This window comes from Taudactylus pleione, unplaced genomic scaffold (assembly GCF_031769625.1).
Source record: "Taudactylus pleione unplaced genomic scaffold, aTauple2 ptg000612l, whole genome shotgun sequence".
Taxonomy (NCBI): domain Eukaryota; kingdom Metazoa; phylum Chordata; class Amphibia; order Anura; family Myobatrachidae; genus Taudactylus; species Taudactylus pleione.
The window spans coordinates 2,191,355-2,208,982 of NW_028285014.1; the positions used below are offsets into that span (position 1 = coordinate 2,191,355).

A 17,628-nucleotide genomic window follows, 5' to 3' on the forward strand; every position below is an offset into this window, starting at 1 on the left:
ATGTAGTCTGCTCCTTTTCATGTATCCTTTAGGCAACTTCAACCCTATTTGCTCCTTACATTTCTCTTAAGGATATTCTTATGCCTATCCGAAGCGTGTTTAAATTGTTTCACAGTTTAGCTTCAACAACTTTGGATGGGAGGCTTTTCTATTTATCAACTACCCTTTCTGTGAAGTAATTTTTCATCAAATTTCCTCTAAGTCTACCTCCCTCCAGTTTCAGTGCATGTCCTCGTGTTCTTGTACATCTCTTCCTTTGAAGAATAAGTATTGTTTGCTCAACATTCTTTTAGTATTCAGTAATCTAAACATAAAACACAAGAATAATTGGCATTGAAAGTATTTTAAGGCTCTTAGACTTTACATGTAACGTGATATACAATTTACTTCTAAGACAAACTAATCTGTTCTGCTAGGATGAAGACCTTAGTAAAGGGTGGCAACAGTAATTTTGAAGGATAACACTTTAGCTTGAGCCATTTTTCCTAAATAATGTTATTTAAGAAACAGCTTTTAGAGGAAATGCATTAATCTAAGATCTTGATTTAATGACCCCATTTTCAACAAGGCCAAATTATTTGTCAAAAACACAATCAAAAATATAAATAGTAAAATGATAAACCCTAACAGGAAGCAGGTTTGGACATATTGATGTGCATGTCAGGATGGCCGAGCAGTCTAACACACCAGACTCAAGATTCTACTCTTCCAGTTAATGGGAATTCTGGTCTCTGTAAAGAGGCGTAGGTTCAAATCCCACTTCTGACAATATTTTCTTACTCTTTGGTTATGTTTTACACTCAAAATGACCGACATTGAGAAGTATGCTCAGGACATCCACAGTCTTTCAATCTTTCCTCTCCCAGACATTGATATCTTGATCCCATTTATTTCTCAGCAATATGAAGCACAATGATTGAATGAATTAAAGGGCATAGAAACTTTTAAAGACCTAAGAATTTATCGATTTTATCATCTACATTCCAATCAAGATCAAATTACATTAGAGTTAAATTAATTAAATTATTCTTAAATGATAAAGACACTATGATTAGTTTTAAAATTCTAAAGTTCAGTTCATATAGAAATTGGCTATTGAAATAATGTATTACATAGAAACAGAATTTGATGGCAGATAAGAACCACTTGGCCCATGTAGTCTGCTCCTTTTCATGTATCCTTTAGGCAACTTCAACCATATTTGCTCCTTACATTTCTCTTAAGGATATTCTTATGCCTATCCGAAGCGTGTTTAAATTGTTTCACCGTTTAGCTTCAACAACATTGGATGGGAGGCTTTTCTATTTATCAACTACCCTTTCTGTGAAGTAATTTTTCTTCAAATTTCCTCTAAGTCTACCTCCCTCCAGTTTCAGTGCATGTCCTCGTGTTCTTGTACATCTCTTCCTTTGAAGAATAAGTATTGTTTGCACAACATTCTTTTAGTATTCAGTAATCTAAACATAAAACACAAGAATAATTGGCATCGAAACTATTTTAAGGGTCTTAGACTTTACATGTAACGTGATATACAATTTACTTCTAAGACAAACTAATCGGTTCTGCTAGGATGAAGACCTTAGTAAAGGGTGGCAACAGTAATTTTGAAGGATAACACTTTAGCTTGAGCCATTTTTCCTAAATAATGTCATTTAAGAAACAGCTTTTAGAGGAAATGCATTAATCTAAGATCTTGATTTAATGACCCCTTTTTCAACAAGGCCAAATTATTTGTCAAAATCACAATCAAAAATATAAATAGTAAAATGATAAACCCTAACAGGAAGCAGGTTTGGACATACTGATGTGCTTGTCAGGATGGCCGAGCGGTCTAAGACACCAGACTCAAGATTTTACTCTTCCAGTTAATGGGAATTCTGGTCTCTGTAAAGAGGCGTAGGTTCAAATCCCACTTCTGACAATATATTTTTGCTCTTTGGTTATGTTTTACACTCAAAATGACTGACATTGAGAAGTATGCTCAGGACATCCACAGTCTTTCAATCTTTCCTCTCCCAGACATTGATATCTTGATCCCATTTATTTCCAAGCAATATGAAGCACAATGATTGAATGAATTAAAGGGCATAGAAACTTTTAAAGACCTAAGAATTGATCGATTTTCCCATCTACATTCCAATCAAGATCAAATTACATTAGAGTTAAATTAATTAAATTATTCTTAAATGATAAAGACACTATGATTAGTTTTAAAATTCTAAAGTTCAGTTCATGTAGAAATTGGCTATTGAAATAATGTATTACATAGAAACAGAATTTGATGGCAGATAAGAACCACTTGGCCCATGTAGTCTGCTCCTTTTCATGTATCCTTTAGGCAACTTCAACCCTATTTGCTCCTTACATTTCTCTTAAGGATATTCTTATGCCTATCCGAAGCGTGTTTAAATTGTTTCACCGTTTAGCTTCAACAACATCGGATGGGAGGCTTTTCTATTTATCAACTACCCTTTCTGTGAAGTAATTTTTCATCAAATTTCCTCTAAGTCTACCTCCCTCCAGTTTCAGTGCATGTCCTCGTGTTCTTGTACATCTCTTCCTTTGAAGAATAAGTATTGTTTGCACAACATTCTTTTAGTATTCAGTAATCTAAACATAAAACACAAGAATAATTGGCATCGAAAGTATTTTAAGGGTCTTAGACTTTACATATAACGTGATATACAATTTACTTCTAAGACAAACTAATCGGTTCTGCTAGGATGAAGACCTTAGTAAAGGGTGGCAACAGTAATTTTGAAGGATAACACTTTAGCTTGAGCCATTTTTCCTAAATAATGTTATTTAAGAAACAGCTTTTAGAGGAAATGCATTAATCTAAGATCTTGATTTAATGACCCCTTTTTCAACAAGGCCAAATTATTTGTCAAAATCACAATCAAAAATATAAATAGTAAAATGATAAACCCTAACAGGAAGCAGGTTTGGACATACTGATGTGCTTGTCAGGATGGCCGAGCGGTCTAAGACACGAGACTCAAGATTTTACTCTTCCAGTTAATGGGAATTCTGGTCTCTGTAAAGAGGCGTAGGTTCAAATCCCACTTCTGACAATATATTTTTGCTCTTTGGTTATGTTTTACACTCAAAATGACTGACATTGAGAAGTATGCTCAGGACATCCACAGTCTTTCAATCTTTCCTCTCCCAGACATTGATATCTTGATCCCATTTATTTCCAAGCAATATGAAGCACAATGATTGAATGAATTAAAGGGCATAGAAACTTTTAAAGACCTAAGAATTGATCGATTTTCCCATCTACATTCCAATCAAGATCAAATTACATTAGAGTTAAATTAATTAAATTATTCTTAAATGATAAAGACACTATGATTAGTTTTAAAATTCTAAAGTTCAGTTCATGTAGAAAATGGCTATTGAAATAATGTATTACATAGAAACAGAATTTGATGGCAGATAAGAACCACTTGGCCCATGTAGTCTGCTCCTTTTCATGTATCCTTTAGGCAACTTCAACCCTATTTGCTCCTTACATTTCTCTTAAGGATATTCTTATGCCTATCCGAAGCGTGTTTAAATTGTTTCACCGTTTAGCTTCAACAACATCGGATGGGAGGCTTTTCTATTTATCAACTACCCTTTCTGTGAAGTAATTTTTCATCAAATTTCCTCTAAGTCTACCTCCCTCCAGTTTCAGTGCATGTCCTCGTGTTCTTGTACATCTCTTCCTTTGAAGAATAAGTATTGTTTGCACAACATTCTTTTAGTATTCAGTAATCTAAACATAAAACACAAGAATAATTGGCATCGAAAGTATTTTAAGGCTCTTAGACTTTACATATAACGTGATATACAATTTTCTTCTAAGACAAACTAATCTGTTCTGCTAGGATGAAGTCCTTAGTAAAGGGTGGCAACAGTAATTTTGAAGGATAACACTTTAGCTTGAGCCATTTTTCCTAAATAATGTTATTTAAGAAACAGCTTTTAGAGGAAATGCATTAATCTAAGATCTTGATTTAATGACCCCTTTTTCAACAAGGCCAAATTATTTGTCAAAATCACAATCAAAAATATAAATAGTAAAATGATAAACCCTAACAGGAAGCAGGTTTGGACATACTGATGTGCATGTCAGGATGGCCGAGCGGTCTAAGGCGCCAGACTCAAGATTCTACTCTTCCAGTTAATGGGAATTCTGGTCTCTGTAAAGAGGTGTGGGTTCAAATCCTACTTCTGACAATATTTTCTTACTCTTTGGTTATGTTTTACACTCAAAATGACCAACATTGAGAAGTATGCTCAGGACATCCACAGTCTTTCAATCTTTCCTCTCCCAGACATTGATATCTTGATCCCATTTATTTCCAAGCAATATGAAGCACAATGATTGAATGAATTAAAGGGCATAGAAACTTTTAAAGACCTAAGAATTGATCGATTTTCCCATCTACATTCCAATCAAGATCAAATTACATTAGAGTTAAATTAATTAAATTATTCTTAAATGATAAAGACACTATGATTAATTTTAAAATTCTAAAGTTCAGTTCATGTAGAAATTGGCTATTGAAATAATGTATTACATAGAAACAGAATTTGATGGCAGATAAGAACCACTTTGCCCATGTAGTCTGCTCCTTTTCATGTATCCTTTAGGCAACTTCAACCCTATTTGCTCCTTACATTTCTCTTAAGGATATTCTTATGCCTATCCGAAGCGTGTTTAAATTGTTTCACCGTTTAGCTTCAACAACATCGGATGGGAGGCTTTTCTATTTATCAACTACCCTTTCTGTGAAGTAATTTTTCATCAAATTTCCTCTAAGTCTACCTCCCTCCAGTTTCAGTGCATGTCCTCGTGTTCTTGTACATCTCTTCCTTTGAAGAATAAGTATTGTTTGCACAACATTCTTTTAGTATTCAGTAATCTAAACATAAAACACAAGAATAATTGGCATTGAAAGTATTTTAAGGCTCTTAGACTTTACATATAACGTGATATACAATTTACTTCTAAGACAAACTAATCTGTTCTGCTAGGATGAAGACCTTAGTAAAGGGTGGCAACAGTAATTTTGAAGGATAACACTTTAGCTTGAGCCATTTTTCCTAAATAAAGTTATTTAAGAAACAGCTTTTAGAGGAAATGCATTAATCTAAGATCTTGATTTAATGACCCCATTTTCAACAAGGCCAAATTATTTGTCAAAAACACAATCAAAAATATAAATAGTAAAATGATAAACCCTAACAGGAAGCAGGTTTGGACATACTGATGTGCATGTCAGGATGGCCGAGCGGTCTAAGACACCAGACTCAAGATTCTACTCTTCCAGTTAATGGGAATTCTGGTCTCTGTAAAGAGGCGGAGGTTCAAATCTCACTTCTGACAATATTTTCTTACTCTTTGGTTATGTTTTACACTCAAAATGACTGACATTGAGAAGTATGCTCAGGACATCCACAGTCTTTCAATCTTTCCTCTCCCAGACATTGATATCTTGATCCCATTTATTTCTCAGCAATATGAAGCACAATGATTGATTGAATTAAAGGGCATAGAAACTTTTAAAGAACTAAAAATTGATCGATTTTCCCATCTACATTCCAATCAAGATCAAATTACATTAGAGTTAAATTAATTAAATTATTCTTAAATGATAAAGACACTATGATTAGTTTTAAAATTCTAAAGTTCAGTACATGTAGAAATTGGCTATTGAAATAATGTATTACATAGAAACAGAATTTGATGGCAGATAAGAACCACTTGGCCCATGTAGTCTGCTCCTTTTCATGTATCCTTTAGGCAACTTCAACCCTATTTGCTCCTTACATTTCTCTTAAGGATATTCTTATGCTTATCCGATGCGTGTTTAAATTGTTTCACCATTTAGCTTCAACAACATCGGATGGGAGGCTTTTCTATTTATCAACTACCCTTTCTGTGAAGTAATTTTTCATCAAATTTCCTCTAAGTCTACCTCCCTCCAGTTTCAGTGCATGTCCTCGTGTTCTTGTACATCTCTTCCTTTGAAGAATAAGTATTGTTTGCACAACATTCTTTTAGTATTCAGTAATCTAAACATAAAACACAAGAATAATTGGCATTGAAAGTATTTTAAGGCTCTTAGACTTTACATATAACGTGATATACAATTTACTTCTAAGACAAACTAATCTGTTCTGCTAGGATGAAGACCTTAGTAAAGGGTGGCAACAGTAATTTTGAAGGATAACACTTTAGCTTGAGCCATTTTTCCTAAATAAAGTTATTTAAGAAACAGCTTTTAGAGGAAATGCATTAATCTAAGATCTTGATTTAATGACCCCATTTTCAACAAGGCCAAATTATTTGTCAAAAACACAATCAAAAATATAAATAGTAAAATGATAAACCCTAACAGGAAGCAGGTTTGGACATACTGATGTGCATGTCAGGATGGCCGAGCGGTCTAAGACACCAGACTCAAGATTCTACTCTTCCAGTTAATGGGAATTCTGGTCTCTGTAAAGAGGCGTAGGTTCAAATCCCACTTCTGACAATATTTTCTTACTCTTTGGTTATGTTTTACACTCAAAATGACTGACATTGAGAAGTATGCTCAGGACATCCACAGTCTTTCAATCTTTCCTCTCCCAGACATTGATATCTTGATCCCATTTATTTCTCAGCAATATGAAGCACAATGATTGAATGAATTAAAGGGCATAGAAACTTTTAAAGACCTAAGAATTGATCGATTTTCCCATCTACATTCCAATCAAGATCAAATTACATTAGAGTTAAATTAATTAAATTATTCTTAAATGATAAAGACACTATGATTAGTTTTAAAATTCTAAAGTTCAGTTCATGTAGAAATTGGCTATTGAAATAATGTATTACATAGAAACAGAATTTGATGGCAGATAAGAACCACTTGGCCCATGTAGTCTGCTCCTTTTCATGTATCCTTTAGGCAACTTCAACCCTATTTGCTCCTTACATTTCTCTTAAGGATATTCTTATGCCTATCCGAAGCGTGTTTAAATTGTTTCACAGTTTAGCTTCAACAACTTTGGATGGGAGGCTTTTCTATTTATCAACTACCCTTTCTGTGAAGTAATTTTTCATCAAATTTCCTCTAAGTCTACCTCCCTCCAGTTTCAGTGCATGTCCTCGTGTTCTTGTACATCTCTTCCTTTGAAGAATAAGTATTGTTTGCTCAACATTCTTTTAGTATTCAGTAATCTAAACATAAAACACAAGAATAATTGGCATTGAAAGTATTTTAAGGCTCTTAGACTTTACATGTAACGTGATATACAATTTACTTCTAAGACAAACTAATCTGTTCTGCTAGGATGAAGACCTTAGTAAAGGGTGGCAACAGTAATTTTGAAGGATAACACTTTAGCTTGAGCCATTTTTCCTAAATAATGTTATTTAAGAAACAGCTTTTAGAGGAAATGCATTAATCTAAGATCTTGATTTAATGACCCCATTTTCAACAAGGCCAAATTATTTGTCAAAAACACAATCAAAAATATAAATAGTAAAATGATAAACCCTAACAGGAAGCAGGTTTGGACATATTGATGTGCATGTCAGGATGGCCGAGCAGTCTAACACACCAGACTCAAGATTCTACTCTTCCAGTTAATGGGAATTCTGGTCTCTGTAAAGAGGCGTAGGTTCAAATCCCACTTCTGACAATATTTTCTTACTCTTTGGTTATGTTTTACACTCAAAATGACCGACATTGAGAAGTATGCTCAGGACATCCACAGTCTTTCAATCTTTCCTCTCCCAGACATTGATATCTTGATCCCATTTATTTCTCAGCAATATGAAGCACAATGATTGAATGAATTAAAGGGCATAGAAACTTTTAAAGACCTAAGAATTTATCGATTTTATCATCTACATTCCAATCAAGATCAAATTACATTAGAGTTAAATTAATTAAATTATTCTTAAATGATAAAGACACTATGATTAGTTTTAAAATTCTAAAGTTCAGTTCATATAGAAATTGGCTATTGAAATAATGTATTACATAGAAACAGAATTTGATGGCAGATAAGAACCACTTGGCCCATGTAGTCTGCTCCTTTTCATGTATCCTTTAGGCAACTTCAACCATATTTGCTCCTTACATTTCTCTTAAGGATATTCTTATGCCTATCCGAAGCGTGTTTAAATTGTTTCACCGTTTAGCTTCAACAACATTGGATGGGAGGCTTTTCTATTTATCAACTACCCTTTCTGTGAAGTAATTTTTCTTCAAATTTCCTCTAAGTCTACCTCCCTCCAGTTTCAGTGCATGTCCTCGTGTTCTTGTACATCTCTTCCTTTGAAGAATAAGTATTGTTTGCACAACATTCTTTTAGTATTCAGTAATCTAAACATAAAACACAAGAATAATTGGCATCGAAAGTATTTTAAGGCTCTTAGACTTTACTTATAACGTGATATACAATTTACTTCTAAGACAAACTAATCTGTTCTGCTAGGATGAAGATGTTAGTAAAGGGTGGCAACAGTAATTTTGAAGGATAACACTTTAGCTTGAGACATTTTTCCTAAATAATGTTATTTAAGAAACTGCTTTTAGAGGAAATGCATTAATCTAAGATCTTGATTTAATGACCCCTTTTTCAACAAGGCCAAATTATTTGTCAAAATCACAATCAAAAATATAAATAGTAAAATTATAAACCCTAACAGGAAGCAGGTTTGGACATACTGATGTGCTTGTCAGGATGGCCGAGCGGTCTAAGACACCAGACTCAAGATTCTACTCTTCCAGTTAATGGGAGTTCTGGTCTCTGTAAAGAGGCGTAGGTTCAAATCTCACTTCTGACAATATATTTTTGCTCTTTGGTTATGTTTTACACTCAAAATGACTGACATTGAGAAGTATGCTCAGGACATCCACAGTCTTTCAATCTTTCCTCTCCCAGACATTGATATCTTGATCCATTTATTTCTAAGCAATATGAAGCACAATGATTGAGTGAATTAAAGGGCATAGAAACTTTTAAAGACCTAAGAATTGATCGATTTTCCCATCTACATTCCAATCAAGATCAAATTACATTAGAGTTAAATTAATTAAATTATTCTTAAATGATAAAGACACTATGATTAGTTTTAAGATTCTAAAGTTCAGTTCATGTAGAAATTGGCTATTGAAATAATGTATTACATAGAAACAGAATTTGATGGCAGATAAGAACCACTTGGCCCATGTAGTCTGCTCCTTTTCATGTATCTTTTAGGCAACTTCAACCCTATTTGCTCCTTACATTTCTCTTAAGGATATTCTTATGCCTATCCGAAGCGTATTTAAATTGTTTCACCATTTACCTTCAACAACATCGGATGGGAGGCTTTTCTATTTATCAACTACCCTTTCTGTGAAGTAATTTTTCATCAAATTTCCTCTAAGTCTACCTCCCTCCAGTTTCAGTGCATGTCCTCGTGTTCTTGTACATCTCTTCCTTTGAAGAATAAGTATTGTTTGCACAACATTCTTTTAGTATTCAGTAATCTAAACATAAAACACAAGAATAATTGGCATTGAAAGTATTTTAAGGCTCTTAGACTTTACATATAACGTGATATACAATTTACTTCTAAGACAAACTAATCTGTTCTGCTAGGATGAAGACCTTAGTAAAGGGTGGCAACAGTAATTTTGAAGGATAACACTTTAGCTTGAGCCATTTTTCCTAAATAAAGTTATTTAAGAAACAGCTTTTAGAGGAAATGCATTAATCGAAGATCTTGATTTAATGACCCCATTTTCAACAAGGCCAAATTATTTGTCAAAATCACAATCAAAAATATAAATAGTAAAATGATAAACCCTAACAGGAAGCAGGTTTGGAAATACTGATGTGCATGTCAGGATGGCCGAGCGGTCTAAGACACCAGACTCAAGATTCTACTCTTCCAGTTAATGGGAATTCTGGTCTCTGTAAAGAGGCGTAGGTTCAAATCCCACTTCTGACAATATTTTCTTACTCTTTGGTTATGTTTTACACTCAAAATGACTGACATTGAGAAGTATGCTCAGGACATCCACAGTCTTTCAATCTTTCCTCTCCCAGACATTGATATCTTGATCCCATTTATTTCTCAGCAATATGAAGCACAATGATTGAATGAATTAAAGGGCATAGAAACTTTTAAAGACCTAAGAATTGATCGATTTTCCCATCTACATTCCAATCAAGATCAAATTACATTAGAGTTAAATTAATTAAATTATTCTTAAATGATAAAGACACTATGATTAGTTTTAAAATTCTAAAGTTCAGTTCATGTAGAAATTGGCTATTGAAATAATGTATTACATAGAAACAGAATTTGATGGCAGATAAGAACCACTTGGCCCATGTAGTCTGCTCCTTTTCATGTATCCTTTAGGCAACTTCAACCCTATTTGCTCCTTACATTTCTCTTAAGGATATTCTTATGCCTATCCGAAGCGTGTTTAAATTGTTTCACCGTTTAGCTTCAACAACTTTGGATGGGAGGTTTTTCTATTTATCAACTACCCTTTCTGTGAAGTAATTTTTCATCAAATTTCCTCTAAGTCTACCTCCCTCCAGTTTCAGTGCATGTCCTCGTGTTCTTGTACATCTCTTCCTTTGAAGAATAAGTATTGTTTGCTCAACATTCTTTTAGTATTCAGTAATCTAAACATAAAACACAAGAATAATTGGCATTGAAAGTATTTTAAGGCTCTTAGACTTTACATATAACGTGATATACAATTTACTTCTAAGACAAACTAATCTGTTCTGCTAGGATGAAGACCTTAGTAAAGGGTGGCAACAGTAATTTTGAAGGATAACACTTTAGCTTGAGCCATTTTTCCTAAATAAAGTTATTTAAGAAACAGCTTTTAGAGGAAATGCATTAATCTAAGATCTTGATTTAATGACCCCATTTTCAACAAGGCCAAATTATTTGTCAAAAACACAATCAAAAATATAAATAGTAAAATGATAAACCCTAACAGGAAGCAGGTTTGGACATACTGATGTGCATGTCAGGATGGCCGAGCGGTCTAAGACACCAGACTCAAGATTCTACTCTTCCAGTTAATGGGAATTCTGGTCTCTGTAAAGAGGCGTAGGTTCAAATCCCACTTCTGACAATATTTTCTTACTCTTTGGTTATGTTTTACACTCAAAATGACTGACATTGAGAAGTATGCTCAGGACATCCACAGTCTTTCAATCTTTCCTCTCCCAGACATTGATATCTTGATCCCATTTATTTCTCAGCAATATGAAGCACAATGATTGAATGAATTAAAGGGCATAGAAACTTTTAAAGACCTAAGAATTGATCGATTTTCCCATCTACATTCCAATCAAGATCAAATTACATTAGAGTTAAATTAATTAAATTATTCTTAAATGATAAAGACACTATGATTAGTTTTAAAATTCTAAAGTTCAGTTCATGTAGAAATTGGCTATTGAAATAATGTATTACATAGAAACAGAATTTGATGGCAGATAAGAACCACTTGGCCCATGTAGTCTGCTCCTTTTCATGTATCCTTTAGGCAACTTCAACCCTATTTGCTCCTTACATTTCTCTTAAGGATATTCTTATGCCTATCCGAAGCGTGTTTAAATTGTTTCACAGTTTAGCTTCAACAACTTTGGATGGGAGGCTTTTCTATTTATCAACTACCCTTTCTGTGAAGTAATTTTTCATCAAATTTCCTCTAAGTCTACCTCCCTCCAGTTTCAGTGCATGTCCTCGTGTTCTTGTACATCTCTTCCTTTGAAGAATAAGTATTGTTTGCTCAACATTCTTTTAGTATTCAGTAATCTAAACATAAAACACAAGAATAATTGGCATTGAAAGTATTTTAAGGCTCTTAGACTTTACATGTAACGTGATATACAATTTACTTCTAAGACAAACTAATCTGTTCTGCTAGGATGAAGACCTTAGTAAAGGGTGGCAACAGTAATTTTGAAGGATAACACTTTAGCTTGAGCCATTTTTCCTAAATAATGTTATTTAAGAAACAGCTTTTAGAGGAAATGCATTAATCTAAGATCTTGATTTAATGACCCCATTTTCAACAAGGCCAAATTATTTGTCAAAAACACAATCAAAAATATAAATAGTAAAATGATAAACCCTAACAGGAAGCAGGTTTGGACATATTGATGTGCATGTCAGGATGGCCGAGCAGTCTAACACACCAGACTCAAGATTCTACTCTTCCAGTTAATGGGAATTCTGGTCTCTGTAAAGAGGCGTAGGTTCAAATCCCACTTCTGACAATATTTTCTTACTCTTTGGTTATGTTTTACACTCAAAATGACCGACATTGAGAAGTATGCTCAGGACATCCACAGTCTTTCAATCTTTCCTCTCCCAGACATTGATATCTTGATCCCATTTATTTCTCAGCAATATGAAGCACAATGATTGAATGAATTAAAGGGCATAGAAACTTTTAAAGACCTAAGAATTTATCGATTTTATCATCTACATTCCAATCAAGATCAAATTACATTAGAGTTAAATTAATTAAATTATTCTTAAATGATAAAGACACTATGATTAGTTTTAAAATTCTAAAGTTCAGTTCATATAGAAATTGGCTATTGAAATAATGTATTACATAGAAACAGAATTTGATGGCAGATAAGAACCACTTGGCCCATGTAGTCTGCTCCTTTTCATGTATCCTTTAGGCAACTTCAACCATATTTGCTCCTTACATTTCTCTTAAGGATATTCTTATGCCTATCCGAAGCGTGTTTAAATTGTTTCACCGTTTAGCTTCAACAACATTGGATGGGAGGCTTTTCTATTTATCAACTACCCTTTCTGTGAAGTAATTTTTCTTCAAATTTCCTCTAAGTCTACCTCCCTCCAGTTTCAGTGCATGTCCTCGTGTTCTTGTACATCTCTTCCTTTGAAGAATAAGTATTGTTTGCACAACATTCTTTTAGTATTCAGTAATCTAAACATAAAACACAAGAATAATTGGCATCGAAAGTATTTTAAGGCTCTTAGACTTTACTTATAACGTGATATACAATTTACTTCTAAGACAAACTAATCTGTTCTGCTAGGATGAAGATGTTAGTAAAGGGTGGCAACAGTAATTTTGAAGGATAACACTTTAGCTTGAGACATTTTTCCTAAATAATGTTATTTAAGAAACTGCTTTTAGAGGAAATGCATTAATCTAAGATCTTGATTTAATGACCCCTTTTTCAACAAGGCCAAATTATTTGTCAAAATCACAATCAAAAATATAAATAGTAAAATTATAAACCCTAACAGGAAGCAGGTTTGGACATACTGATGTGCTTGTCAGGATGGCCGAGCGGTCTAAGACACCAGACTCAAGATTCTACTCTTCCAGTTAATGGGAGTTCTGGTCTCTGTAAAGAGGCGTAGGTTCAAATCTCACTTCTGACAATATATTTTTGCTCTTTGGTTATGTTTTACACTCAAAATAACTGACATTGAGAAGTATGCTCAGGACATCCACAGTCTTTCAATCTTTCCTCTCCCAGACATTGATATCTTGATCCCATTTATTTCTAAGCAATATGAAGCACAATGATTGAGTGAATTAAAGGGCATAGAAACTTTTAAAGACCTAAGAATTGATCGATTTTCCCATCTACATTCCAATCAAGATCAAATTACATTAGAGTTAAATTAATTAAATTATTCTTAAATGATAAAGACACTATGATTAGTTTTAAGATTCTAAAGTTCAGTTCATGTAGAAATTGGCTATTGAAATAATGTATTACATAGAAACAGAATTTGATGGCAGATAAGAACCACTTGGCCCATGTAGTCTGCTCCTTTTCATGTATCTTTTAGGCAACTTCAACCCTATTTGCTCCTTACATTTCTCTTAAGGATATTCTTATGCCTATCCGAAGCGTATTTAAATTGTTTCACCATTTACCTTCAACAACATCGGATGGGAGGCTTTTCTATTTATCAACTACCCTTTCTGTGAAGTAATTTTTCATCAAATTTCCTCTAAGTCTACCTCCCTCCAGTTTCAGTGCATGTCCTCGTGTTCTTGTACATCTCTTCCTTTGAAGAATAAGTATTGTTTGCACAACATTCTTTTAGTATTCAGTAATCTAAACATAAAACACAAGAATAATTGGCATTGAAAGTATTTTAAGGCTCTTAGACTTTACATATAACGTGATATACAATTTACTTCTAAGACAAACTAATCTGTTCTGCTAGGATGAAGACCTTAGTAAAGGGTGGCAACAGTAATTTTGAAGGATAACACTTTAGCTTGAGCCATTTTTCCTAAATAAAGTTATTTAAGAAACAGCTTTTAGAGGAAATGCATTAATCGAAGATCTTGATTTAATGACCCCATTTTCAACAAGGCCAAATTATTTGTCAAAATCACAATCAAAAATATAAATAGTAAAATGATAAACCCTAACAGGAAGCAGGTTTGGACATACTGATGTGCATGTCAGGATGGCCGAGCGGTCTAAGACACCAGACTCAAGATTCTACTCTTCCAGTTAATGGGAATTCTGGTCTCTGTAAAGAGGCGTAGGTTCAAATCCCACTTCTGACAATATTTTCTTACTCTTTGGTTATGTTTTACACTCAAAATGACTGACATTGAGAAGTATGCTCAGGACATCCACAGTCTTTCAATCTTTCCTCTCCCAGACATTGATATCTTGATCCCATTTATTTCTCAGCAATATGAAGCACAATGATTGAATGAATTAAAGGGCATAGAAACTTTTAAAGACCTAAGAATTGATCGATTTTCCCATCTACATTCCAATCAAGATCAAATTACATTAGAGTTAAATTAATTAAATTATTCTTAAATGATAAAGACACTATGATTAGTTTTAAAATTCTAAAGTTCAGTTCATGTAGAAATTGGCTATTGAAATAATGTATTACATAGAAACAGAATTTGATGGCAGATAAGAACCACTTGGCCCATGTAGTCTGCTCCTTTTCATGTATCCTTTAGGCAACTTCAACCCTATTTGCTCCTTACATTTCTCTTAAGGATATTCTTATGCCTATCCGAAGCGTGTTTAAATTGTTTCACCGTTTAGCTTCAACAACTTTGGATGGGAGGTTTTTCTATTTATCAACTACCCTTTCTGTGAAGTAATTTTTCATCAAATTTCCTCTAAGTCTACCTCCCTCCAGTTTCAGTGCATGTCCTTGTGTTCTTGTACATCTCTTCCTTTGAAGAATAAGTATTGTTTGCTCAACATTCTTTTAGTATTCAGTAATCTAAACATAAAACACAAGAATAATTGGCATTGAAAGTATTTTAAGGCTCTTAGACTTTACATATAACGTGATATACAATTTACTTCTAAGACAAACTAATCTGTTCTGCTAGGATGAAGACCTTAGTAAAGGGTGGCAACAGTAATTTTGAAGGATAACACTTTAGCTTGAGCCATTTTTCCTAAATAATGTTATTTAAGAAACAGCTTTTAGAGGAAATGCATTAATCTAAGATCTTGATTTAATGACCCCATTTTCAACAAGGCCAAATTATTTGTCAAAAACACAATCAAAAATATAAATAGTAAAATGATAAACCCTAACAGGAAGCAGGTTTGGACATATTGATGTGCATGTCAGGATGGCCGAGTAGTCTAAGACACCAGACTCAAGATTCTACTCTTCCAGTTAATGGGAATTCTGGTCTCTGTAAAGAGGCGTAGGTTCAAATCCCACTTCTGACAATATTTTCTTACTCTTTGGTTATGTTTTACACTCAAAATGACCGACATTGAGAAGTATGCTCAGGACATCCACAGTCTTTCAATCTTTCCTCTCCCAGACATTGATATCTTGATCCCATTTATTTCTCAGCAATATGAAGCACAATGATTGAATGAATTAAAGGGCATAAAAACTTTTAAAGACCTAAGAATTGATCGATTTTCCCATCTACATTCCAATCAAGATCAAATTACATTAGAGTTAAATTAATTAAATTATTCTTAAATGATAAAGACACTATGATTAGTTTTAAAATTCTAAAGTTCAGTTCATGTAGAAATTGGCTATTGAAATAATGTATTACATAGAAACAGAATTTGATGGCAGATAAGAACCACTTGGCCCATGTAGTCTGCTCCTTTTCATGTATCCTTTAGGCAACTTCAACCCTATTTGCTCCTTACATTTCTCTTAAGGATATTCTTATGCCTATCCGAAGCGTGTTTAAATTGTTTCACAGTTTAGCTTCAACAACTTTGGATGGGAGGCTTTTCTATTTATCAACTACCCTTTCTGTGAAGTAATTTTTCATCAAATTTCCTCTAAGTCTACCTCCCTCCAGTTTCAGTGCATGTCCTCGTGTTCTTGTACATCTCTTCCTTTGAAGAATAAGTATTGTTTGCTCAACATTCTTTTAGTATTCAGTAATCTAAACATAAAACACAAGAATAATTGGCATTGAAAGTATTTTAAGGCTCTTAGACTTTACATGTAACGTGATATACAATTTACTTCTAAGACAAACTAATCTGTTCTGCTAGGATGAAGACCTTAGTAAAGGGTGGCAACAGTAATTTTGAAGGATAACACTTTAGCTTGAGCCATTTTTCCTAAATAATGTTATTTAAGAAACAGCTTTTAGAGGAAATGCATTAATCTAAGATCTTGATTTAATGACCCCATTTTCAACAAGGCCAAATTATTTGTCAAAAACACAATCAAAAATATAAATAGTAAAATGATAAACCCTAACAGGAAGCAGGTTTGGACATATTGATGTGCATGTCAGGATGGCCGAGCAGTCTAACACACCAGACTCAAGATTCTACTCTTCCAGTTAATGGGAATTCTGGTCTCTGTAAAGAGGCGTAGGTTCAAATCCCACTTCTGACAATATTTTCTTACTCTTTGGTTATGTTTTACACTCAAAATGACCGACATTGAGAAGTATGCTCAGGACATCCACAGTCTTTCAATCTTTCCTCTCCCAGACATTGATATCTTGATCCCATTTATTTCTCAGCAATATGAAGCACAATGATTGAATGAATTAAAGGGCATAGAAACTTTTAAAGACCTAAGAATTTATCGATTTTATCATCTACATTCCAATCAAGATCAAATTACATTAGAGTTAAATTAATTAAATTATTCTTAAATGATAAAGACACTATGATTAGTTTTAAAATTCTAAAGTTCAGTTCATATAGAAATTGGCTATTGAAATAATGTATTACATAGAAACAGAATTTGATGGCAGATAAGAACCACTTGGCCCATGTAGTCTGCTCCTTTTCATGTATCCTTTAGGCAACTTCAACCATATTTGCTCCTTACATTTCTCTTAAGGATATTCTTATGCCTATCCGAAGCGTGTTTAAATTGTTTCACCGTTTAGCTTCAACAACATTGGATGGGAGGCTTTTCTATTTATCAACTACCCTTTCTGTGAAGTAATTTTTCTTCAAATTTCCTCTAAGTCTACCTCCCTCCAGTTTCAGTGCATGTCCTCGTGTTCTTGTACATCTCTTCCTTTGAAGAATAAGTATTGTTTGCACAACATTCTTTTAGTATTCAGTAATCTAAACATAAAACACAAGAATAATTGGCAT

General features: G+C 33.6%; 1 non-coding gene across 1 annotated transcript; it reads left to right on the forward strand.

Annotated features, from left to right (window-relative positions):
- Window positions 1-4,118: 4,118 nt before the first annotated feature.
- On the forward strand, window positions 4,119-4,227 carry TRNAL-CAA (transfer RNA leucine (anticodon CAA)). The gene is made up of 2 exons: window positions 4,119-4,156; window positions 4,182-4,227. It is a non-coding gene; the product is annotated as a tRNA-Leu (tRNA).
- Window positions 4,228-17,628: the final 13,401 nt, after the last annotated feature.